This window comes from Amblyraja radiata, chromosome 31 (genome assembly GCF_010909765.2).
Source record: "Amblyraja radiata isolate CabotCenter1 chromosome 31, sAmbRad1.1.pri, whole genome shotgun sequence".
Lineage (NCBI taxonomy): Eukaryota > Metazoa > Chordata > Chondrichthyes > Rajiformes > Rajidae > Amblyraja > Amblyraja radiata.
In genome coordinates this window covers 19,819,059-19,843,806 of record NC_045986.1, presented here as the reverse complement: position 1 = coordinate 19,843,806, position 24,748 = coordinate 19,819,059, and the positions used below count along the sequence as shown (strand labels likewise).

The 24,748-nt window shown below is 42.7% G+C and overlaps 1 protein-coding gene across 2 annotated transcripts in view; it reads left to right on the top strand.

Annotated features, from left to right (window-relative positions):
- Positions 1–492: 492 nt before the first annotated feature.
- The window catches only part of disp3 (dispatched RND transporter family member 3), a 300,294-nt gene continuing 276,038 nt past the window's right edge, over positions 493–24,748 (top strand). The window contains exon 1 of one of the 2 annotated variants that reach the window (XM_033048014.1): positions 493–659. The gene's annotated coding sequence lies outside the window, so the exon portion shown is untranslated. Of the gene's footprint in view, positions 660–700; positions 1,272–24,748 lie in introns of those variants that run through there. The other variant, XM_033048013.1, reaches the window with a different exon arrangement.

The window sequence follows — 24,748 nt, the reverse complement described above, 5'->3', positions numbered from 1 at the left end:
ATCCCTGGAGAACATGGTTGATAAACTGTTCAGAGAGAAAGTAACAATGATCTAAAATAAGGAAAGACACAAAATGCTGGAGTAAGTAAGCGGGTCAGGCAACATCTCTTGAGAACATGGTTGATGAACTGTTTGAGAGAGAAAGTAGCAATGACATAAAATAAGGAAATACAAAATGCTGGAGAAACTCAGTAGGTCTCCATGTTCTCCAGAGATGCTGCCTGACCCGTTGGGTTTCACCAGTATCGTGTGTATTTCCTTATAATATGTAATTGTTACTTTCTCGCCAACCAGTTTCTTCTTAAAAAATACCCAAATCCTTCTTATCAACACTCAACGCATGTTAGTGCAACGCTCGGTCTAGATTTACACTGATGTCGAGTGAGCAGGTGGCTTATACATCAGCGCTTGGTACCCAGTGTGTTGTTTCGTTCTTTCGCTCTCAGCGCCCTGTCTACCAAAGATCTTATGGTCTACCTCTTCTCTCACCCCCCTCCCCCCGCCTCAAAAACAACTGCTCAGACGGGGAGCACAGCCACACAGCAATGTGGCGAGACCGCACCAAGCTGGCAGAATGAACGGGGTCGCCAGTCGGGAAGGAACGCCGCTTGCTAGACAGCTCGACTCCTGAAGCGAGAAGCGGCCGCTCTGTGCCAACGGTTTGTGCCAATGGCTTGTGCGGCCGGGCGGAGGGAGGGAGGGAGGGAGGGAGGCCGGCGCGGAGCTGAGCTGAGCGGGGCTGAGCTGAGCTGGACAGCGCTGCCGGGATAACGATCACCATCCCGGCTGCGATTGGTGCGCACCCGAGCCGCCAACAAAACAAAAAGCGGAGCGTGGGGCAGGCTTGAGTTAAAGGCAGGAGCTCATTCTGTTGTTGCTGCTGCGGCGGCGGTGATGGTGGTGGTTGTGGCAGCAGCAGCGGCGATAGCTGGCTGACCGACTAGCCGCCTCTCAGCTACCAGGCTCCCGCCCCCACTCTTCGCCCTGCCCGCTGTCCCGGGCTCACCTTCTAGGCTGCAAAGGTGAAACTCGTCCCCGTTACTTTATCCCTATCCCTCTCTCTCTCTCCCCGCCCTCCACCATCTCCCCCTCCTCCTTTCTCCCTCTCCTCCCGCCTTTCACGGCCGCGGGAGCAGCACCTCCAGCCGCCAACTTCCACCCTCCTCTAGAAGAGGGTCTCCCCCCCCTCTTCACCCAGTGATCACTCCACCGTCTGGTTTCTGTTGGAGACTATCCCCATCACGTGCAAGGGACAAGGCATCGATACACTGGTAAGACTGCTATCGTTGTGTGAACAAAGAGTGCACGGCTGGAGAGGATGGGGTGCAAGCGGATAAGTTTATCCTTTGTGAGTCAAGTTTAACTTTGACTTAGCCGATTTGTGCCCTACTGGAGTGAGGTGGAGAGGAGGTTGCTAACCACTACATATTTAATCTCGGTATATGGGCAGCATTGTTTCTATCCTTTGCAGGAAGATCACAGGTTTTGCTGGCGTCTCTGCTCAAACTCCCCGACCTCGGATATATTGCTGTTTGTTCTTTGTCTATTAGCGTTGTTTGTCTCTATTTGTTGTGTGGCTATTAAAACAAGCGGCGTTGTATGACGGTGAGTCCTGTCGTTTTAGCATTCATAACAGGCAGTGCTAACGGAATTCTGATTCTGGTTGGGCATGCAACATCAGTTGCGTACCACCTTCACAAATTACATGTGCCCTTTTTCTGTAGAAGGGGATTTAAGCTGTTAGTGAAATATAGATATCTGTTTTGGGGGTGGGTTCTAAGTGAATGTCAGGAGGCTTGGGAACAAGCGGTTTGTAACTAACCTTTCCCTTCCATGGGATGTTATTTTACTCGGTTTATACTGAGTGTTCAGAAATACCTTAAGTTTACTCAGTTTGCTCTTGTTTTGCATCTCTTCACGATTTTAATCTGTTGAGGTCGAGTTACACGCACCGTTGTTGTAAGCTCGGATACTATAGCGACATTGGCGATTTAAAAAAGTGTAAGTTTTGTTTTAAACACCGGAGTGAAAGGAAATAATTTAGAATATTTGTTTCTTGTAACAATTCGATCGATAACATATTGTCTCTGGTGATTTAAAGTCGAAAGTATCTCGAAGCTTTTGAGTTGCACTCTGATGGCAGAATGTCTTGAGATTGCACGATATTAAACATTTTCACATAGGAAGCCATTTGCTCCATCTGGATGGTGTTGGTTCAAAAAGAGACATCTCACCATCCAGCAATCTGCCTGTAGTCCTACTGGTTACAACTCTTCAAGTGCATATCCAACTAATGGTTAAATGTGCTCCAGACCATTTGTGTTGAGGGGAAGAAACACCATCTTTCCCCTAATATATGTTCTTAAATTCATGCCTCCTATGCTTAATAAGCCCGAGATGTTATTTTTTACTATAAATAAGGATTTTATAATGATTATGTTTTGTTTTGCTTCGTCCTCCTCTGTTCTATGACAATAACACTTAGTCTTTTCTATCATTCCTGATAGCTACAGGTTTCCCATTCTGGCGATGTATTTGTATATCTCTCTGTAGTGCAACACATCTTTCATTTAATGTGATGACCAGTGGCATAGATTGTACTCCAGCCATAACCACAATGGATGATGCATAACAGTTCTAGTGTAACTGGCTACTTGTGAATTGAGTGTCGGAAGGAACTGCAGATCACATACTGAAGGTGGACACAGTGTGCTGGAGTAATTCAGCGGGTCAGGCAGCATCTCTGGAGAAAATGTGTTGCTGATGTTTCGGGTCAAAACCCTTCTTCAGACATGCTCTACTTTTGAATAGAGTCGATTATTTTTGTGACAGAACGATGGAGTTTTGATATTAGGAGAGATTGGGTTATTGCAGGACAGGGGTCTTGTGGTAAAAGATTAGTCTTGCTTTTATTTCATGGAGCAGGTAAAGGGACTGAATTACTGCCAGATTCTGTGTCTTGTGCCTCCGGTAAGAAAGGAAAGGATCTTGTATATCTTTTATTTACCTTATTTCCTTGCTTGTGTATGAAGGAACTGCAGATGCTGGTTTAAACTGAAGATAGACACAAAATGCTGGAGTAACTCAGTGGGATAGGCAGCATCTTTGGAGAGAAGGAATGGGTGACGTTTCGGGTCGAGACCCTTCTTCAGGGTCTCGATCCCAAACATCACCCATTCCTTCTCTTCAGAAATGCTGCCTGTCCTGCTGAGTTACTCCAGCATTTTTGCATCTATCTTATTTCCTTGCCTTATTGCTATTGAAGAATCTGTGGACAAATTATTCCAGATCCCTCCATTCCGCCATATCTCTCTCTATACTTTTTCCTATGTATTCCCTTGTATTATTGCACCTTTCCAACGCCCGTTTCTCTGGGGTAATCCAAGGTATTTCACCTCACTGTCAACCACTGTCAACAATAATTTTGTATCATCAGCAAAGTACTTTTCACTCTACGTTCGATTCCAAGCCAACAAAGTTTCAAAGGCAAGTGACCATGTACTGCGTGTAAGAGAACCCCACTGCTGACAGTTTTCCAGTCACAAAAAACACCAATCAACCATGACACCCGAGTTCTGCCACCAAGCCGATTTTAGATCCAGTTTTCCACTGCCCTTTATTTTATTTTTTGATCAGCCATTGCTACAACCTATTTAGGTCAAATCAAGAAAGCACTGACCTCATCCACTATCCTTGTTACCTCCTAAAAGAGCTCAGTCACGATGTGATTCATTTCTTGGCAACTTCATGCTGATAGTCCTTAATTAAAATGCACCGTTCTAACTGAAGGTTTATTCTGTCCTTTTGAATAGGTTCCAGTAATTTGGTAAATCACTGAAGACGAACTGCTCATTATTGGTTTATCCCTTCCTTGTTAAAGCACCTGTACAGCAGCGGTAGATGTCCAGTTCTCTGGTGCTACTCTCTGCCACTGCTGAGAGTAGCTGAAGTTTGCAGTTTACCTTCAACCATCTGTTCCTTGTGATTGATCCCTATCCTTGATTCTGTTTATTCCATTTAATATTTCAGAGCCATCAGTCTTAACTTCAACACGGGTGTCATTCTCATTATTTGTCATAACTGTCATAGAATATTCAAGAAGATACTTGAAGATTCAATTTTGCTCCCTGTTACATCTTGCACTTCCCTTGGTTATCCTCCTGTGCTTTAAAAAAATAAATCAAAATGTCTTTTGCATTCTCTGCATTTTTTTATTTTGTACCTCTCTTGATTTCCCTTTTTGAATTTCATTTCTTCTTGCACTCTTCCAAGTGCTCTACTGTATAAAGCTCTCGGTACCTGAGATATGCTTCAATTTCTGCTTTCTCCAACACTTTGGCAGCTTCTTGTCCCTGGAGCTTTGGATTACGCAGAGCTTCAGTGTCTTCATTCAAACATGTTGACTTTAAACCCTTGATTCCCCTTAATGCCCCCCAGAATGTAGCTGTTGCTGTTCAACTTTAGCTATTTGCAGAGTCTGTATGGGAAAAGAAAATGTGGACAAAATCTAGCTTGTGGATTGAACTAACGACTTTGATGGGTGCTACAGGAAAATTTCCAGGGATTCTTTGAACCTGTTCATTGTGAATCTGCTGTATCTATTCTCTCGGCTCTCCTTTTACATGTTGGTGTTCTGGCAGGCTGAACTGGTCATTAGTCAATGCCACTTGCACAGTGATTATAGACACAAAATGCAGGAGTAACTCAGCGGGCCAGGCAGCATCTCTGGAGAGAAGGAACGGATGACGTTTCGGATCAGGGCCCTTCTTCAGACCTCGATCCGAAACATCTTGAACTGAAACATCACCCATTCCTTCTCTCCAGAGAAGCTGCCTGGCCCGCTTAGTTACTCCAATATTTTTTGTCTATTTTTGGTGAAAACCAGCATCTGCAGTTCCTTCCTTTGCATTTGTGGATCTCCCGCTGAATACAAAAGGGAAGAATCACAGTTTTATTCTTGCCAAACCAAAGGTATTGAAGCTTTCCCAAATACTGAGCTAGTTTCACTGGAAATATTGCTTTGGAAACATTATATTTGTACACATGCAGACAACAGTCTACATGTCAATATTTTTTTCTTTTAAGTTGCACGGTAGTCATAGAAACATAGAAAATAGGTGCAGGAGAAGGCCATTCGGCCCTTCGAGCCTGCACCGCCATTCGATATGATCATGGCTGATCATCCAACTCAGTATCCCATCCCTGCCTTCTCTCCATACCCCCTGAACCCTTTAGCCACAAGGGCCACATCTAATTCTCTCTTAAATATAGCCAATGAACTGGCCTCAACTACCTTCTGTGGCAAAGAATTCCACAGATTCACCACTCTCTGTGTAAAAAATGATTTTCTCATCTCGGTCCTAAAAGACTTCCCTCTTATCCTTAAACTGTGACCCCTAGTTCTGGACTTCCCCAACATCGGGAATAATCTTCCTGCATCTAGCCTGTCCAACCCCTTAAGAATTTTGTGAGTTTCTATAAGATCCCCCCCTCAATCTTCTAAATTCTAGCATGTCATATAATGTCATACAACATGAAATGGGCCCTTTGGCCCAGCATCCATGGCAACTAAGATACCCGTCAATGCTTGTCCCATTTGCCAGTGTTTGACTCGTGTTCCTCTAAACCTCTCCTATCCATGTGCCTGTCCAAATTCCCTTAAGTGTTGTTACTGGACCTGCCTTAACCACTTCTTCTGGCAGCTCGTTCCATGTACGTATTGGAAAATATTTGCTTGTTAGGCTCCTATCAAATATTCCCCTCTCTCGTCCAAAACCTAGTTGTTGATTCCCCAACAGACTGGAAAAGGACTGTGCGCATTCACCCTATCTATGCTTCTCATGATTTTATACACCTCTGTAAGATCACTACTCAAGTCTCCGCTGATCCAAGAAATAAATCCCCAACTTGCCAAACCTCGTGCCATAATTCAGTCCCTCCAGTCTTGGCAACATCCTTGGAATTATTTTCTGCTTTCTTTCCAGCTTAATAGCATCTTTTAAATTTAAACAATGGGAACACCACATTGTGTAAGCAAGTTTTGGTGGAGATGGGATTGCTGGATCCTCCTACCATGTGTACCTACTCTGGACAATTGCTTGTGTAATTTGTTCCACACCAGTTGCTTTTGTGGAAGGTGGGCAGGATTTGGGCGGATAAGTCAACCCCTAGGCTGCCTGACCTGGTAACACATCAAGTGGTAACTATTCAAACTTTATCTGATGCCACCTTCTGAATATAATGGCTAAAGTCTACACACGTGCCAGGATTAAATAAAATAATTTCCTTCCTTGTATTGGCAAGGACTTTACTCTCTTCTCTCTTCCTGCAAATTCAGACTTTGCTGAAACTTTTTCTTTGCCTATTTTTGTTTTTTGGAGATGCATGTGTCTTGAAATAATTTATTTCTCTTCACATTCCCCAGCGATCTGATGAAAATAGTTGGGTGATAAGGCAGTGTTGTGTGATGATTGCCAATTAGTGCTTCAACTGTGGTTGTTGAGTGGGAGTGAGTGCTTAATCGAGGTGCAAATTCACTTTCAGTTGTGCTCCTAACCTGTTTAAAATCAACCGTTAAATCCCTTGTTAGATTTAAACTTTTGCCTGTTGATGTGGGTTGGGGAAATGCGAAACAGCTGCTGAGCATAACAGCATACAGGAAATTGGATGAACCTGGTTTAACGACATCAATAGAGCCAATTTCAGTCACTTGCTTCAATTGAATAAAGTGATATGGGGAGAGTTAAGTTTTGAAAAGGAAAACAAGTGTTATTCCGAATTCCTCCTAAATATTCCAAATTAAACCGAGTTGCAGGATCTTGATACTTGGAATAAGTCAGAATTGGAATACATTGAATGGAATACTTTATTGCCACATGTATCAAGGCACAGTGAAATTCTTTGCTTGCATACCCAAGGTATATATTCTTGGATAATATAGATGAGTTTAATTTAGGTTAGTTTAGATGTACAGCGCGGACACAAGCCCTTCAGCCTACCGGATCCGCGCTGACCAGCGATCCCTGCATATTAACACTATCCTACACACTCTAGGGACTATTAGACATTTTACCAAGCCAATTTACCTACATACCTGTACATCATTGGAATGTCGGAGGAAACCAAAGATCTCGGAGAAAACCCACGCGGGTCACGGGGAGAACATACACACTCTGTACAGACAGCACCCATAGTCAGGATCAAACCCGGGTCTCCGGCGCTGCAAGCCATCATGCCGCAGATGATTAAACATTTTTTCTCTTGGAAGTGAAAACTCCCTGACACCACCTGTGACACAAAGTACAAACTAATCATAGTACTTGATTATTCCAGTTGGTAAATGTAATGCCCACAGTGACTGCAGTGAATGGGCTGGGTTTTGCTCCTAGTTTTAGGAATCATGTATTGTCTTTCCACTGACTAGTTAGCACACAACAAAAGGTTTTGTAAAGTGATGTAAAGCAGTGGGTGACTATCTTAGTTAATTGCAACATTATGACAATGCAATTTTGTTTTGCCCTCTGTCCAAATAACAGAGGATAAGTTTAGTTTTCCTAATGATTAAAACAGAAATGCTACCATTAATAATGTTGTCGAAGTTGTGGTAAATATACTGTAATTTGACTCGTATGGAGACTCCATCTAAATAAAAATTGATAGTGTATTCCTAGATTTCTGTTTGGATGAATTCCCTTGATTTCTGATTATGTGTGTGTGTGGTCAGTTATGTGAATTTTTCAGTTTCCCTTTTTCAGGCTTGAGGGCAATATTGAATTGTTAAAGCAGCCCTGATATGCTTGAGGCACTGGCAGCTTCTGGTTGGAATAATATTGGTTTATTATTGTCAAGCTTTCTGAGATACAGTGGAAAGCTTTGTTTGTGTGCAATCATACTATCAAATCGTACAATCAAGCCATGTACAAATATTACAGGGAGTGCAAAGGGAAACGTACGAGAGTGCAGACGATTGTGTTGGAGCAATAGAGCATTACAGTTACTGAGGGGAAAAGTGCGAAGCCTGCAGTGAGGTAGATTGGAAGATGAGGACTACACCCAAGCTTATGGGAGAATTGTTCCATAGTCTGATAACAGTGGGGAAGTAGCTATTCCAGAACCAGTAATCAGCAACATGCTTACATAGGACTGAAGAGACTACAGTCCACTGGAAAGAATGCTTCAATATCCTGACACACTGGAGAAATCCCAGAGTGTGGAATTTAAAATACACTTTGCATTGTAAAAGCAGTGTTCCAACACAGCAAACTTCTGTGGTCCCAAGAGAGGGCGGGCAACTGGAAAGCCCCATTCTGGCTTGGCTATTTGATTTGGGGAATCTGCTGAACACACCCTCTCTTCAGCAATCTTGTCCTACCTCTGTTGCCAGTCATTGTAGCAAACATGTCTCCACGACAAAAGTCCACATGAGTTATACATTCCAAACCATACTTAAAGTCAAAACGGACAAAACTTAATGGAAATGCGAGTTAATTATCCTGATGCTTTCCCTCAATGGCCGTCCGCTTTGTGCATCACAGAAAGCTTGTATCATGGAGGCAAACCATTTGACCGATGAGATTCCTACTTGCTTTATAGTAGACCAATGTAGCCAATATCTACACTCTCCACCATCCTGTAAATTCTTTTATTTCTGGTAATTATCCAGCTCCCTTTTGGGAAAAATGCAATTGAATCTGCCGCTGTTATTATCTTTATAAATCCTATCAAAATAATGTTTTCTTTGTTAGTTTTGGTTCTTTTTCAAGCATTTTCATTCTATATATCCCTCAATTCAACTGGTGCAGTATCTCTCTGTCCAATGGCTATACTGGTCTTGATTTTCAACACCTCTCTTGGATCTCCTCAAAACCTCTTGTGTTTCCACAAAGAACCCAGCTTTTCTTGCACATCATCCCAAGAATCATTCCAGTGAATCTCTTCCGTGTGCTGCGCAAAATGTTTACATAATTCATCGAGTGCAGCACCCAAATCTGGGCACAGTCCTCTGATTGGTGATGCCAAATGATTTTGTCCAGTTAGCGATCTTGGCTAAGAATAGGTTTAATTTCCACAAACCCTTTTACTGTGCATGTACGTGTCCTCTGTAATTTCCTCCCTTTCCTCCCCCCCCCCCCCCCACCCCCCACCCTCCTAGTTGTGTCTTCCCTGTCTTTGTAACCACGTTTCATCTGCCATGCCACCTTCAATGGCGTACAAACATATACGCCTACATTTTTCTGATCCCATGCCCTTTTTTGAATTTGAGGTGAACCTCCCCAATATGATGTATGACTTCTGAATGACCTCCTGTAGATCCTAGGGTGGAAAGTAATTAGCTGGTGCATTTAAATTATTGAACCTCGGCAATGGTGAAAATAGGTTCTTGAGCTTGACCACTAACAGGGGCACCACATCAATCTGTTTCCACTGTCTTCAGTTTGTCTGGCTTCTATTCTCTATCAATAGGTTACATCTCCGCTTGTCCTTCTGTGCTCTTCAATGCATCATCATGTAATCGTGGGAGTCTATGTTGATGTGTATTGTTGTTTTCCAGAATCTTGCAGGTCAGTCTAGAGCAGTGGTTCTTAACCTGCGGGTCGGGACCCCCATGGGGGTAATTTGGGGCTTTACCGGGGGACATGAAGGGGGTCATAAATAACATATCCATTTGTTGAGCCCATTTTTAGGAACCTAACAAAGGTACATACCACATACAGTATTTTGTTATAGTATGGGCGTACGTATGCCAAAAAGGTTAAGAACTATTGGTCTACAGTCCAATATGTTCCCAGAACCTGGTGCATCTTCTGAAGGTGTCGGCTAGGTTATCCCCTGCAATACCAGTCCACTGCTGATGTGCACGCCAATGAATTAGTGCTGGCGATGTTCACAAATTGTGCAGATGTGCAAGGAGCAACAAAGTTATTGTGGTGTGTAGGAAAGAAGTGCAGATGCTGGTTTAAACCAAAATTAGACACAAAATGCTGGAGGAACTCAGCGGGGACAGGCAGCATTCCTGGAGAGAAGGAATGGGTGACGTTTTGTGTCGAGACCCTTCTTCAGACTGGTGGTCTGACTGTTGTGGTGCTGGAATGGGAAGTAATTGCACAGATGCTACACTTGTTCGGAAACAGTTGAACTGGCCTGCACATTATCCTGATTGTTTCAATAAAAGAAAGTCGTATCTCCTTGATGAATAATTGTGAAATTTAATTTGTTTTTTCAGCGATAATTTTTAAGAAAAACTGCCAATTGACATTTAAAATTTGGTGCTAAATATTTCATAAAGCTATTATGATAAACATGCTAAAACTAATGTGTGTTCCAACGCAGGCGTTTCTAGGAATAACAAGCAGCACTGAAATAAATAACAATTATAATGTAAGACTAATTATGAAAATTAGGAACTAATTAGAATGGCTTGCAGAAAAAAAAAGAACTATGGAATAATAGTTTTGTAGTGTAATGGACTTTGTAACAAGTGTCAGAGGAATGTGTTCGCCGATTAATGCCAAAGTTTGCTGTTTAGTACATTTTCAAATGCTGCGCAGTACATCTATTAATAAGTGTTACAAAAGTGGAACTGAGTGTGATGCATCTGTTGAGCCAAACAAAATTTAATGAATGCCATTAATATCCCAGATACTGAACTTTTACATGACATTATCAACAACCCCCTCCCAGTTCATCTTTCTTTTGCTTGGTATAATTGATGATGCTGTGGGATACCGGACCGATGATGTGACTTTGCATGCCCCCTGTGTGGATATTGATTTTGGACTCTGGTGAAGCTCCTCGGGCTTGCAAGTGTATGTCTGTGGTTATTAATTAAACTCAATAACAGAAACTCTTTCTTCTACTGTTACCTGTGATCAACTGGAAGTATTTTAAAATAAAGTGGACGTGAGTTGGCGATCTAGCTCGCTTTGCTATTTAACAGGAACTAGACTGACTATTTTGGACTGTCTTTATCAGTGGCCATTGTAAATTTGGTGTAAAACCTACGATACGATATAACTTTATTTATCCCAGGAGGGAAATTGGTCTTCCAACAGTCATAATACACAACAAGATACATGAACCATGGAATTAAAGTGTTGAGTGGAAAGTCCAGGTTTAGGGATGTGCAAAGATTGGGGAGGGGGAAGGGGAGTCAATCTATCCCACGACACAAAGGGGAGGAGTTGTACAGTTTGATAGCCACAGGGAAAAAAGGATCTCCTGTGGCGTTCTGTGCTGCATCTTGGTGGAACCAGTCTGTTGCTGAAGGTACTCTTCAAGTTGACTAGTGTATCGAAGGAGGGGGTGAGCTGAATTGTTCAAGATGTTGTCCAAGATAACCTGCAATGTGGACAAGTTGGCCTGAACAATGTGTAATTCAACGTACATTGTGAAGCTCCACAAGGAATGTGGCCATTCGGCCTAACTGGTCTATGCTGGCTTCCAGCATGGAAATCCCATCAGATTAACTGTCCCCTCCATTTTCCTGTCATTTACAACTGTCTTATTTTTCCAACCAATTGTCTTTTAATTCTTTTACTTGGCTGAAAGAAGGATAATTTATGATGGTCAGTTAATTCAGCACAACTTGGGAATGTGGGAGAAAATGAAAAACTTGGAGGAAGCCAATATATAATCAGACAACTTGCAAACTCCACACTGGCAGCAGTTAAAGGAAGTGTGCCATAATATGGAATTCTACGTACACTCTGAAACCCGCCTTGAGTTGGGATGGCACAGTGGTAGAATTGCTGCTTTGCAGCGCCAAAGATTCTGATTCAAATCCAACTATAGGTGCTATCTGTACAGATTTTGTACGTTCTCCCCGTGACCACGTTGTTTTTCTCCAGGTGGACTGGTTTCCTCTCACAATACAAAGGTATTCAGGCTAGTAGGCTAATTGGATTCTGTAAATGTTCCCTCGTGTGTAGGATGGTGTTGGTGTATGGGGTGTTCGCTGGTCCACATGGCTGAGGGGGCAGAAGAGCCTGTGTCCTCATTGTATAAATAAATGTCCTGTAACATTTTAAAAATCTGCTTACTGGGTGGACACGAGTTCAGAAATTTAGAATGTTGTGGCCAGTATTTATCTCCTCTTCGTCAGCGCCACCAAAGAAATGAGTTTCAAATGATTATTCTGGAGGGTATCATGTTGTTTCCACCTGTGACTGCAACAGTTCACAGTGGTGCCATGTCTCTGGCTGCCCACTCTGAGCACTGGACTACTTGGACAATAGGAGCACGTACGTCAGGCTGTTCATCGACGGCTCGGCGTTCAATACCAACATGGCCTCAACTTATCATCAAACTCGGAGTACTGGGTGTCTGCTCTGACTTGTGTAATTAGATTCTTAACTTCCTCCTCATTGGCAGACCGCCATCATCAGTAAGAATTGCTGATAACACTTCCTCCTGTGACCATAGACACAGGATCACTTCAAGTCTGCTCTCTCTATACCGATGACTGTGCAGCCAAACACCGTTCCAAAACCATCTTTACCACCATTGATACCACCATTATTGGAAGAATAACATGTAGTACCATCACAGTACAGAATCAAAATAAATGTATTGGCCAAGGAAGTATACATGCAAGGAATTTGACTTGGTGCTTTGTTCGCAGAAGTCCTTGTTTGTTTGGTACAGGAGTTGCAGTTTGTCCACTTTGTTGTTGAGAGAACGTGGATTTGCAAGGAATGTACTTGGGAGTGGTGTGCGTAGTCCTCGTTCCTGGAGTTGGACGAGTGCTCCAGAGGTCTTCCCCTGGGTCCTCCTACAGTCTCATGGCCTTGCACATAACCACAGCCCCGATGAGGAATTTCTTTAGTAAGAGGGTGGTGAATCTGTGGAATTCTTTACCACGGAAGGCTGTGGTGGCAAAGTCTATTTAAGGCAGAGATAGATATATTCTTATTATGGGTGCCAAAGGTTATGGGGAGAAAGCAGAAGAATGGGGTTAGGAAGGAGAGATAGGTCAGCCATGATTGAATGATGGCGTAGACTTGATGGGCCGAATGGCCTAATTCTACTCCTATCACTTATGATCTTATGATCTACCTCAGCAACTATGATATTTTTTTTAATGGACTGTATTTGGTTACACTGTATTTTGGATTTTTCACTGTTATGGTCTAGTTACATACTAAAACTGATTATTATTTTATTGATTATTGCACATTTATTTGTGTTATTGTGTTAATGGGCCTCTTGAGCTGCAGCCAGCAAGAATTTCATAGTTCCGTTGCTGGTACATAAGACAATAAACGTTCTTGACTTGACACAAACTGCCTCATTAACATCACTCTTTGACACATCTCGATAACATAAGGACCTATAAAACAGACTTTTGATCTCTTTAAATATGCAGCTCAGTTGCATAACATTTATCTCCTCCTCTGCATGATATTTTGGCACCTCCAGTGTTTGTTTAGCTATTGGAGCCAGATGTCTAATTTGACGACGTATTCTTAATTTAGTAATTAATCTTTTTCAAGTTTGGTTTCTTTCCCCCGAGTTTGAAATGCAAGGTGTTATTCATGTTCGGTGTGCTTGCCGCTGTGCCTTCTGAATATTATGAAAGCAAGTGTCTCCTGACTAATCATTACACAATTCATTTGGTCCCTGCATCCCAATTGTAACTGCTATTGCTGATTGACATGCTTTTGTTGCCCATTATCTGGCCAATTAATTATGCAGCTTACAACCACTCTTTACCTCTTCTCGTCTGTGGCTGATTATTTTTTTCCACTCAGTGACATTTTACCATGTATTCCTGAGTAAATATATTTTGTATTAACTGGTGCATATCCATCATATGACCTGGTACATACTGTAAATAGGTTCCTAAATTCACAGTTGTGCAAGAGATGTTATTCTTTTTTAAGGACTATGAGAAAATAATCAGTAATCTGCATTACAGCTTGCAGCCATCCTAACTCCATCATATGTCAATTCTGTAAATTATCTTGCTTGCCTGCCAGATGATCCTGTTGCTGTTGAATATATTGCCTTTGCCTTTTTGTGCTGCGTGCCAGAATTCATTTTCTGCAACTGATTTTTATTTAAACCCCTATGTATCTGAGCAAGATGGAAAGCAAAACAAATAGTGTTTTAAGAACATTGCCTTCATGAAGGTTTTTTGTTTTTTGCGAAAAATGTTCCGTGGACAGGAGATGGAAGAACCGTGCGGCATTTTTTAAAATCTTGCTGATTTCATGCACAAGTGATGATGTTTCTTTCCTGTGCAGCTTCTGCCATTATTTTGAATATTTGTTTGCCTTAATAAGGAACAGATTTCCTTTGGTGAACAAAGTGGAAGTGTTATTGCATTAATGGGCCCGTTGAGCTGCAGCAAGTAAGTATTCCATTGTTCCATTGCAGGTACATGTGACAATAAACTCTCTTGGCTCTTGAAATAATCTGCCTCTGTAAACATTCCACTTTGACATTTCCTGGAAGTCAACAGAAACATAGAAAATAGGTGCAGGAGTAGGCCATTCTAGTCCGAGCCACCACCGCCATTCAATATGATCATGGCTGATCATCCAAAATCAGTACCCTGTTCCTGCTTTTTCCCCCCTATCCCTTGATTCCATTAGCCCTAAGAGCTATATCTAACTCTCTCTTGAAAACATCCAGTGAATTGGCAGAGAATTCCACAGATTCACAACTCTGAAAAAGTTTTTCCTCATGTCACTCCTAAATGGCCTACCCCTTATTCTAGAAAGGAATATAACACCAGTAGAAAATGTGACTGGTCCATAGAATATCTGTTCTAGCATTTCCAATATTTTCTTCAAAGTAGTCCTGTGAGCATGATGACAGACAACAGGCAAGAGACCTGTTTAAATTATTGAAAGGTCAAACATTTGAATCGTCCTTGTTGTTTCCATTTTAGACAATAACCAAGTTTATATTTTGTAATTATATAACTTTGAAGGTGGATAGGAACTAGAGGTATCACTCACCGACCAATACTTAAGTTAATACTGATGCATTGGACCTAACTGATGGGGATCGAGTAGATTGGACAAATGGTCAATCCAATATGTATTAAAACTAAGATAGGCACAAAAAGCTGGAGTAACTCCGGTCGTGACAAAAAACGACTATCTTCACAAAGACACAAAGTGCTGGAGTAACTCAGTAACTCAGCGGGTCAGACTGCATCTCTGGGGACCATGAATAGGTGATGTTTCAGGTCGGACCCGGCTTCAGACTTTTTTCTCTTCTGTTTTTGTGGGTTCTAGGGGAGGTTGAGACAATGTGGGCACTGCGGAGTTTTTTTAGGGTTCAGGCCGCAGTTGATGGGGCAGGTGCCATGGATAGTTTGTGAGGTTATATATTCTGTTGCTTAGACGGGCATGTTTGCACACCCAATGCAAGGCCTTGATTTTCAATATCATCTTACCAAGAATGTTGTATTTAAGTTTAGTTTAGACATCCAGCGCAGAAGTTGGCCCCTCGGCCCACCAAGCCCGTTCTGATCAGCGTTCCATGCACACAAACACTCTCCTATGCACTAGGAACAATTTAGAAATTTACCAAAGTCGATTCATCTACAATCCTGTGCAAGGTTTTCTTCAAGGAGCTTTCGAGCACATCCATTGAATCTTTGCCTTTATGCCCTTGGTCACCTCTTCCCATGGCAGAACTTGGAGAAGGCTGCTTTTCAGGGGTCTGATGAGCATGTGATCTGCACATAGAACATAGAACAGTGTAGCACAGAAACGGGCCTATCGGCCCACAATGTCCATGCTGAACCTGACGGAGCCAAACATGCTTGAGTTGACTGAGTGCAATAGGGCCTCTGTGCAGTGGATGTTGGTCTGGAAGGGGATGCACATGTCCTCGAATCCTTCCCAGTAAACATGGGTCTTGTTGAGCTGGTTCTACACACAGAACCAATGTACTAGAGTCAACCTGCATACACCCCATCTCAGCTTTAGATGTAATCAAGGGAAACATATTTGGAATTAAGGATGTATTCAAGAGAGAGTTAAGGGCCTGTCCCACTTTCAAGACCTAATTCACAACCTTTTTTACTCGTGGACATTTTTCATCAGGCTAGAAAAACGCCCCGACCTACTTTATTCCACGAGTACCTTTGACTAGCATCACGGCCTGCAACGACCTACCTACAACCTCCTACGACCTCGTGACGACCATGCTGTGAGTATGAGTCAAGGGCAAACTCGCCAGAGGTCGTGAATTAGGTCACGAAAGTGGGACAGACCCTAAAGATATAGCTCTTGGGGCTAATGGAATCAAAGGATATATGGAGAAAGCAGGAACGGGGTACTGATTGTGGATGATCAGCCATGATCATATTGAATGGCGGTGCTGGCTCAAATGGCCGAATGGCCTACTCCTGCACCTATTTTCTATATTTCTATGTACTCTGGCCTTAGAACAAGGCTGCTCTTTTCAGTGCATGCCTTCATTGTAAAAGTTTAACGGCCAATGAAGAATGTGATTACAGTTTTATAAGGTTAGTGGTAGATTCCACAGGAAGGATCTGTTACCAGGGTAACATTCTAGCATGGTTACGTATGTACAGTTGTGTCTCTAGTGACCGGTGGGCCTGCAACCATTCTTCTTTTGGATGACAATTGCAAGTCAGTTTTGATTTTTAAATAGGTTATTAAAAGTCTTTCCTTTGGGATATTCTCTTGCTTGTCATGTCATGCATAAAACTAGTATTTATTCCAGCCTTGTTGCATTTTTATTTTCTGACACACAACTGTTATTTCTCTGTTGCTACACATGGAAACATAGAAAACAGGTGCAGGAATAGGCTATTTGGCCCTTTGAGCCAGCACCGCCGTTCAATATGATCATGGCTGATCATCCACAATCAGTACCACATTCCTGCTTTTTCTCCATATTACGAGAATCTTTCCGCCTTGCCTTATATTAAAATATTGTAATTTTGTTCCTAGACTTCCCTGCATTGTTGACGTGTGATTCATAAATATTCCCTGACATGTTGACATTCAGTATTTGTCAACTCTGCTCGCCTACCAAAAAGTGTATTATGCAACTAGAACTAATCATAGAGTATCTTTGTAAAGAACTTACTTGACTTTTATTAAAGCTTTCAAAGGTCTTTTATTGTCACATGTACCAATTAAGGTACAGTGATATGCGAATTACCATACAGGCATACGGGAAAAAAAGCAACAAGACACACAACTACATAAAAGTTAACATAAATATCCACCACAGTGGATTTCCCACATTCCTCATTGTGATGGATGGCAAAAAATTCCAATCTTCTACCCTTTTAACCCCCGTGTCGGGGCGATCGAAACCCACGCATCAGGGCGATCGAAACTCCCGCGTCCCGGCAGTCAATACTCGCGGCTCGGAGTTCCCGATGTCAGACTCTGACCAGAGACCACGGGCTCCGATATGTTAAGTCCCCAAGCACCCAGGGTTGGGGCTCCGAGGACGATCCTTGGCAAAGGGATTGCGGGCTCCGCGATGTTAAAGTCCCATAGGCGACCCACGGTGGAGCTCTCAAAATCGGTCTCCAGCAAAAGCCGCCAACTCCTCGATGTTAGGCCGCAGTCCGGACTGAGAAACGATACAGAAAAAAATTGCATCTCTGTCGAGGTAAGAGATTAGAAAAAGCTTCCCTCAACTACCCCCTCCACATTGAACATGCTAAAGAACACTAAAAACATACATTTAACACATACAATTAAAACACAAAGAATAAAAGGACAGACAGACTGTTGGCGAGGCAGCTATTGCTGACACCATCGATGATGACCTAACACTCTGTACAGCCGATGACGTATTTGGAAATATAAGCAATGTAGGTGAAGTACCAGTCAAATTTAATTGAAAAAAAAGTGCAATTATGACCAGTTTAGTTTAGCCATGTGTGCTGAGGTACGGTGAAAAAATGTTTCCTGTTGCGTGCTATCCAGTCAGCAGAAAGACTATACATACATGACTATACATGATTACTATCAAGGTAACAATTAGATTACAATCCATTTTAGCAAATGTTAGTTACGGGATGAATGGTTGCTAGGACACCAGATACCACCTCCTCCCTCTTCGTTGCATAGTTCCTTGCACTATTGGACACACCAACTGAATGGAGAGACTGAATAGCTTAGTCTGTCATCCAAATGATTAGTACGGGTGTCGGAGGTTATGGGGAGAAGGCAGGAGAATGGGGTTAGGAGAAAGAGAGATAGATCAGTCATGATTGAATGGCGGCGTAGACTTGATGGGCCGAATGGCCTAATTCTGCTCCTATGAATTACAAAGTTATGAACCAATAAAAGAGGATTGAAATCTTTGCGTTTCAATAGGCAGGCCATAGAAGGATACCGTCCTAATGTGCATAAACGGGATTAGTGAAGATGGGTGAAGAGGCTGGCATAAATATGGCGGGCTGTAAGGCCCATTTCAGTTCAGTTCAGTTTTATTTGTCATATGTAGGTTAACACAGGGTCAACGGTACAATGAAATGTGTTTGACAAGACAACGGGTCACCTCAGCAATGATATTACAAGGATAAAATTAAGATTAAAAAAGATAAGATAAAAGTGACATTGGTAGGTAAAAGACAATAATAAATAAAATAATCAACATATATGATGTGTTTATGAGTTCAGAAGCCTGATGGCATGATGATAAAAACTGTTCTTAAGTCTGGTGGTGCGTGCAGCCGTGCTCCTGTATCGTCTGCCTGACGGTAACAAGGAGAACAGTCTGTGTGCTGGGTGGCTGTGGTCCTTGATGATGCTGTGTGCCTTCCGCAAGCACCGCTGGTGGAAAATGTCCTGAATGGCCGGGAGACAGTTGCCAGTGATGTTTAAAGTTCAAAGTTCAAAGTTCAAATTTATTTGGTCACATACACCTTTCGGTGTAGTGAAATTCTTTTTGCCATACAGCACATAAAAAAAAGAATACAACATAACAGTAATAGATAGTTTCAGATAGATACATCAAAACATCCCCCCACAATGGTTCCCATTGTGGGGAAAGGCACAAAGTCCAGTCCCATCCCCATGTCCACCCATAGTCGGGCCTCCTTACTCGAGACCCGCAGCTCCGCCGCCGCCGATGCCGAGCCGGTGCCACCGCCACTGCTGAGCCGGTGCCGGTGCTGCAGATGCAGATGCTGGTAAATCGAAGGTACACAAAAATGCTGGAGAAACTCAGCGGGTGCAGCAGCATCTATGGAGCGAAGGAAATAGGCAACGTTTCGGGCCGAAACCCTTCTTCAGTTGCCAGTGATGTGCTGTGCCGCCTTCACCACTCTCTGTAGCGATTTGCGGCTGTGGGCAAAAACAGTTCCCGTACCACACTGTGATGCAGCCCGTCAGCAGACTCTCGACGGTGCAACTGTAGACGTTTGTGAGGATGCCGTTGCGTTCATGCCAAACTTCCTCAGTCTTCTCAGGAAAAAGAGCCGCTGGCGGGCTTTCTTAGTTATTGTGTCCGTATGCAGTGTCCAAGAGAGGTCCTCAGTGATGTGCACACCGAGGAACTTGAAGCTGCTGACCCTTTCAACTAGCATCACTGATGTGGATGGGGAGGTGATCACTCCCCTACTGTCTCCTGTAGTCCACGATCATCTCTTTAGTTTTGCTGACATTGAGAGAGAGGTTATTTTCCTGGCACCAGCTGTTTAGTGCCTTTATCTCCTCTCTATAGGCCATCTCATTATTGTCTGTGATGAGGCCCTGGATGGTCGTGTCGTCAGCAAACTTTAAGATGATGTTGGAGCTGTGCTTAGCTGTACAGTCGTGCGTGAACAGAGAGTACAGGAGAGGACTGAGCACACAGCCCTGTGGTGTGCCTGTGTTGATGATCAGTGAGGAAGAGGTTTGGCTGCCAATTCTCACCACCTGGGGCCTGCCCTTCAGGAAGTCGAATATCCAGCCGCAGATGGAGGTCTCCAGTCCAAGATCAAGGAGCTTGGGGCCGAGTTTTGAGGGAATGATAGTGTTGAATGCCGAGTCGAATCGAACCCGGGTCTCTGGTGCTATAAGGCAGCAACTCTACCGCTGCGCCACTTTGCCTGCCCATATGGACAAACCAGTGCTTTATAAAGGTTCATCCTGACTTCCTTTCTCTTGTGCTCCATTCTTCAATGCGTGATCCTGTATGCATTTCTTTTAGCCAACCCTAGCCTCATCACTTTCGATGAATGATTGCATTATAATTCATTTATATTGTCTCTTCTCATTTATCCTACCATAATGTAGCACTTCACGTTTCTCAAGATTTACATTTCACTTGCTACCTATCAGCCCAATTCATCAGCATATCTCTGTGTCCTTGAAGTCTGTTAGCATCACAGTTCACCATGACTCCCCAGTGACTTTTGGAAATGTTGTCCCCTGTACGTCCAAGTTGCAGTCTCCAATGAATATTTAAAGAATTGATGCAGTCTCCCGGGGAATTTCATTGTACAATTCTCTCCATCTGATTTCATACAACCTTTTCAATACTATTGCTTCTTGTTCCTTAGCCACTTCTTTTATCCATGCTGCTCCAGTGCGCTTTTTTTTTTTAAAACTTCAGACTTTCAGTCTTGTGGCAAGCCGACTATTTGGACCTTATCAAATGTCTTTTTGAAATCCATATATTACCTCCATTGATATTGTCTGTTACTTTATCAAAGAATAGTATCAAGTTGTTAAGACAAGATTGGCATTTAACAAATCCATGCTGGCTTTCTCTAATCAATACACATTTGGCCAAGTGACTGCCATTTCTGCCCTGGATTATTGCTTTCTCTAATTTCTCCTCACTGAAGATGGTTATTGCTGTGTAGATACTGGGTTTGCACTTTATATTTAGCACAGGTACTAGTTGCAGATTTCCAGATATTAAGCATCACCCTGCAGTTTATAGATGATTGGAAGATTATGTTCATGACCTTTGCAATTTTCACTTTTCCCCCCCTTCAGATGGCTGGGATGTATTGCTGCAAGATTAAATGATTCATTGCAGTACCTCTCCTTTCAATTGTTAACCTGTCTAAAACCTCAACTGCACCTTTTGTTGAAACTCCCACAGCATAGTCATGCAGTGCAGAAACATGCTGTCCTTGAAGTTCTACCTCCCAGAGCATGGTCTCCTATCAGTTCCACTTTCTTTCCTGTTCGCAGTATTTAACATTTTCAGCTAGTATTTTTCATGCTGTCCCATTTCCTCTTCTTTTTTCTTTCTCCTCCTTTCAGTCTGAAGAAGGGTCTCGACCCGAAACATCCCCCATTCCTTCTCTCTTCCTTCCTTCTTCAAAGGAAAGAGTTTGGAACATTTCCTTAGTTTTCTAGAATATTTTTACAAAGAATATATTAACTTGCTGTTGCCTGTCAGGAAACCCCAGGAATTGGTTACTCTACTTTTGTGTGGTGACCTTCTGGAGGCTGTTTTTGTACTGCTGTACACCTTCAAAGTAGGACCAGAAGGGGCTCGACCCGAAACGACACTCATTCCTGCTCTCCAGAGATCCTGCCCATCCCGCTGAGTTACTCCAGCATTTTGTGTCCACGACCTTCAAAGTAGCACTGATACTGCAGCGAACAGTGCTCAGGGGAGCAGTCATATTTTGGGATACTTTCATGGGCTGAAGTAGACCTTATTTAAATGCTGTGTGTGTGTGTATATTCTCCTGTCTGTGCAATTGATACATTAAGACTTACTAGTCTGGAGTTAAGGTTTACTTGTATATTGTGTGGCAAGTGACCTCAGTGGGCCAAAATTGTTGGATGTCAATACAGACAGTAGCTATGTAATCTTGCCTCATTTTCTTGCCTTTTTTTTGCTTGGGAATCGCTGTAAGGACAATATTAAATGGAGACCATCCAAAGAATTCCAGCTGTAAAGAATTTCAGAATGGCAAAGCCAAGTGCATGAACCACTGACAAAGGCAACAAGTCCATGTTCAAGATAAACACTGGGATTCATTTCCAGGGGAATAATATGGTTAGATCGCGTTGAGAGTTCAGGCGATGGGAGAAACTGCGAGACGATGAGGACAAGCTTAAACTGAGACTAGGAGGGGGGGGGGGGGATGGTGTGTTGTTTTTGTGGGAGTGGTGGTCCTTCCTCAGAATTGAACAGTTATAATTCTGTACGCCACTGATGTGGAAATCCCACCAGGGTCACAAGGACAGATGGGAGCTGGAAGTGTCCATGTGAATTTATCCCATGTTGACACCAACCTTTTAGAAAGTAAGTTACTTTGGCTGGTTGGTGCTATCGGGCAAGCAGGGTAAAACAATGCTGCCATTTCATTTTGAGGAAGGAAGTGTTCAAAGCTTTGGGCTCCCCATGGTTTCTCTTGCCATCCAAAAATAGGATATTGAAGGATAACTGGAAGGCGTTGGTAAATGTAGTGATTTTGAGGATCAATCCATGGCGACTGTAACTCCATATAAAGGCAGCCCCTTAGAGGTAAAATGTCTCTCAGATGAAAAAGTCAGAGGCTCTGCACTTAGTTACGTGTCTTCACATGAACCTTGGCAAAGGAGGGACACACTGTAGCTGGGACCGCCGATCCCATCAAGATGGTAGCGCAATGTCCAAGTCTTGTTACCCCACAATATTGAGTGTCTAAAAAAAATGTTTTAAGCCAAAAACGTGTTGCTTCTTTCGTATTTCCTCAAACTTTGGAGCATCCTGGACAGTGCAGTTCACCTCCTCCATGACACACTGGTTAACCTTCAGCGGCAGACTGGTTCCACCAAGATGCAGGACAGAACGCCGCAAGAGATCCTTCATCCTTGTGGCTATCAAACAGAACAACTCCTTGCCCTTCTGTTGTGAGGTAGACCAAGACTAACTCTCCTACTCCCCCCCCCCAATCTTTGCACATCCCCAATCCTTTCCACTCGTCACTTTAATTCCATGATTCATGTATTTTGTGTTTTTATGACTGTTAGCAGATCAATCTCCCTCCCTGGATAAATAAAGTTCTATCGTATCGTATCAATATTTTATGTTTATTTATTTATTCTAAACTAAATTCCATAAGAGCAAGTTTTATTCTGTATCGCAATTTTTAGTATTGATTTATGAATTCTGCAAAGGTGATTTGTTTTCTTTACCTGAATAGCTATAACATGCGTTTCACTTGTACTGATGTTTTCCTTTCTGAAGATAAGAACTATGTGATGTTTTCAAAAGATCTCGACTTTTCCCCGCTTAATTCAAAACTAGCTCATAATTTAAAACCCTTGAGAAATTAGCCCATCATTTCTCATCGTTAGTCACCAACTCAATTTTACCTTCAAATGTGAAACAAAACTGTTAAGATTCTGGTAATATTGCAATGCCAGTTTGTTACTAAATAACCTGAAAGGGTCCTTGCACACACATTGAGGGCTGAAGGGCCTGTTCCTGCTCTGTCTATGGGCAGGTGAAGCTGGACACTGCCTATTCCTCGGTCTAAGAAGTGCAGTCGTGTTAAGAATGTTTAAATTCTACACTGGAATTTACATTCATTTTTTAAACTGCCACCAAAGTATGAAATGTAAAGAATAAAATGTTACATTGCCTTACTGGAGTTATTGTAGCTGCAGTGAGATTTTTTTTTGCACAGCTCTGTAAAATTGGTCGGCTGTATTCAGCGGATTTTCAGTGTTATCATTTAGTTAAAGGCCAACCAAGATAGTGCGATCATGTAAAATAGGGAATTTCTAGCTTTTTGGCCTTATCTCTGGTTCCCAGCTGTTTATTGTACAAGAACTGCGCTGTATGCGATAATGCCTGACTTCTGGTTTTATATGAGTTCCAAGGTGCTTTCATTGGATACATGCAGAAATTTTGTGCTTCTTTGTGAGAAAGGTTTAAGAATGTTGGCATTCAGCGCAAAGCTGCTCGTTGGAAATTTTAAGTGTGTTCCAACATTTATTTGGTAGTTGATGGTAGTTTTACAGGGAACTCCTTGTGAAACAGGGAGCATGGTTTCACAAAGTTGGCACAGCGGTTCCTTGACTCCTTTAGTTTTTAGAGATACAGCACGGACACAGGCCCTTCGGCCCACTGAGTCCGCACCGACCAGCGATCCCCGCACGCTTGCACTATCCTACGCACACAAAGGACAATTTGCAATTAAATCAAGCGAATTAGCCTATGAATCTTTAAGTCATGAGGTCATAAGTGATAGGAGCAGAATGAGGCCATTCGGCCCATCAAATCTACTCCGCCATTCAATCATGGCTGATCTATCTCTCCCTCCTAACCCCATTCTCCTGCCTTCTCACCATTACTTCTGACACCTGTACTAATCAAAAATCGTTCTATTCTTTGGAGTGTGGGAGGAAACTGGAGATTATGGAGAAGACCCACGCAGTTCACGGTGAAAACGCACAAATGTATCAAACCTGGTGCTGTAAGACAGCAGTACTATTGTTGCATCACGGTGCTGCCTCCTGTTACTCTTTGCATCCTTTCCAGCTGAATGACACCGTCGTATAGCTGGGTATTCAGAACTGCACATGGTCCTCCAACTCATTGAACGTACAGTTGATTCACAATGTCCCATATTTTGTATTCTATACCTATTCCAATGAAGGCAAGCACGCCAACTGCCTTCTTCACCATGCTGTTTACCTGACACACCGCTATTAGGGAATGTACACCTGTATTCCCAGATCTCCTCTGTTTTGCAGCATTCTCTTGGGGTCATTTGCTGTGTGTGTCCTGCCCTGGTTTGATACTTATCAGAATTAAATTCCATTTTCCATTCCTTGGCCCACCTTCCCAACTG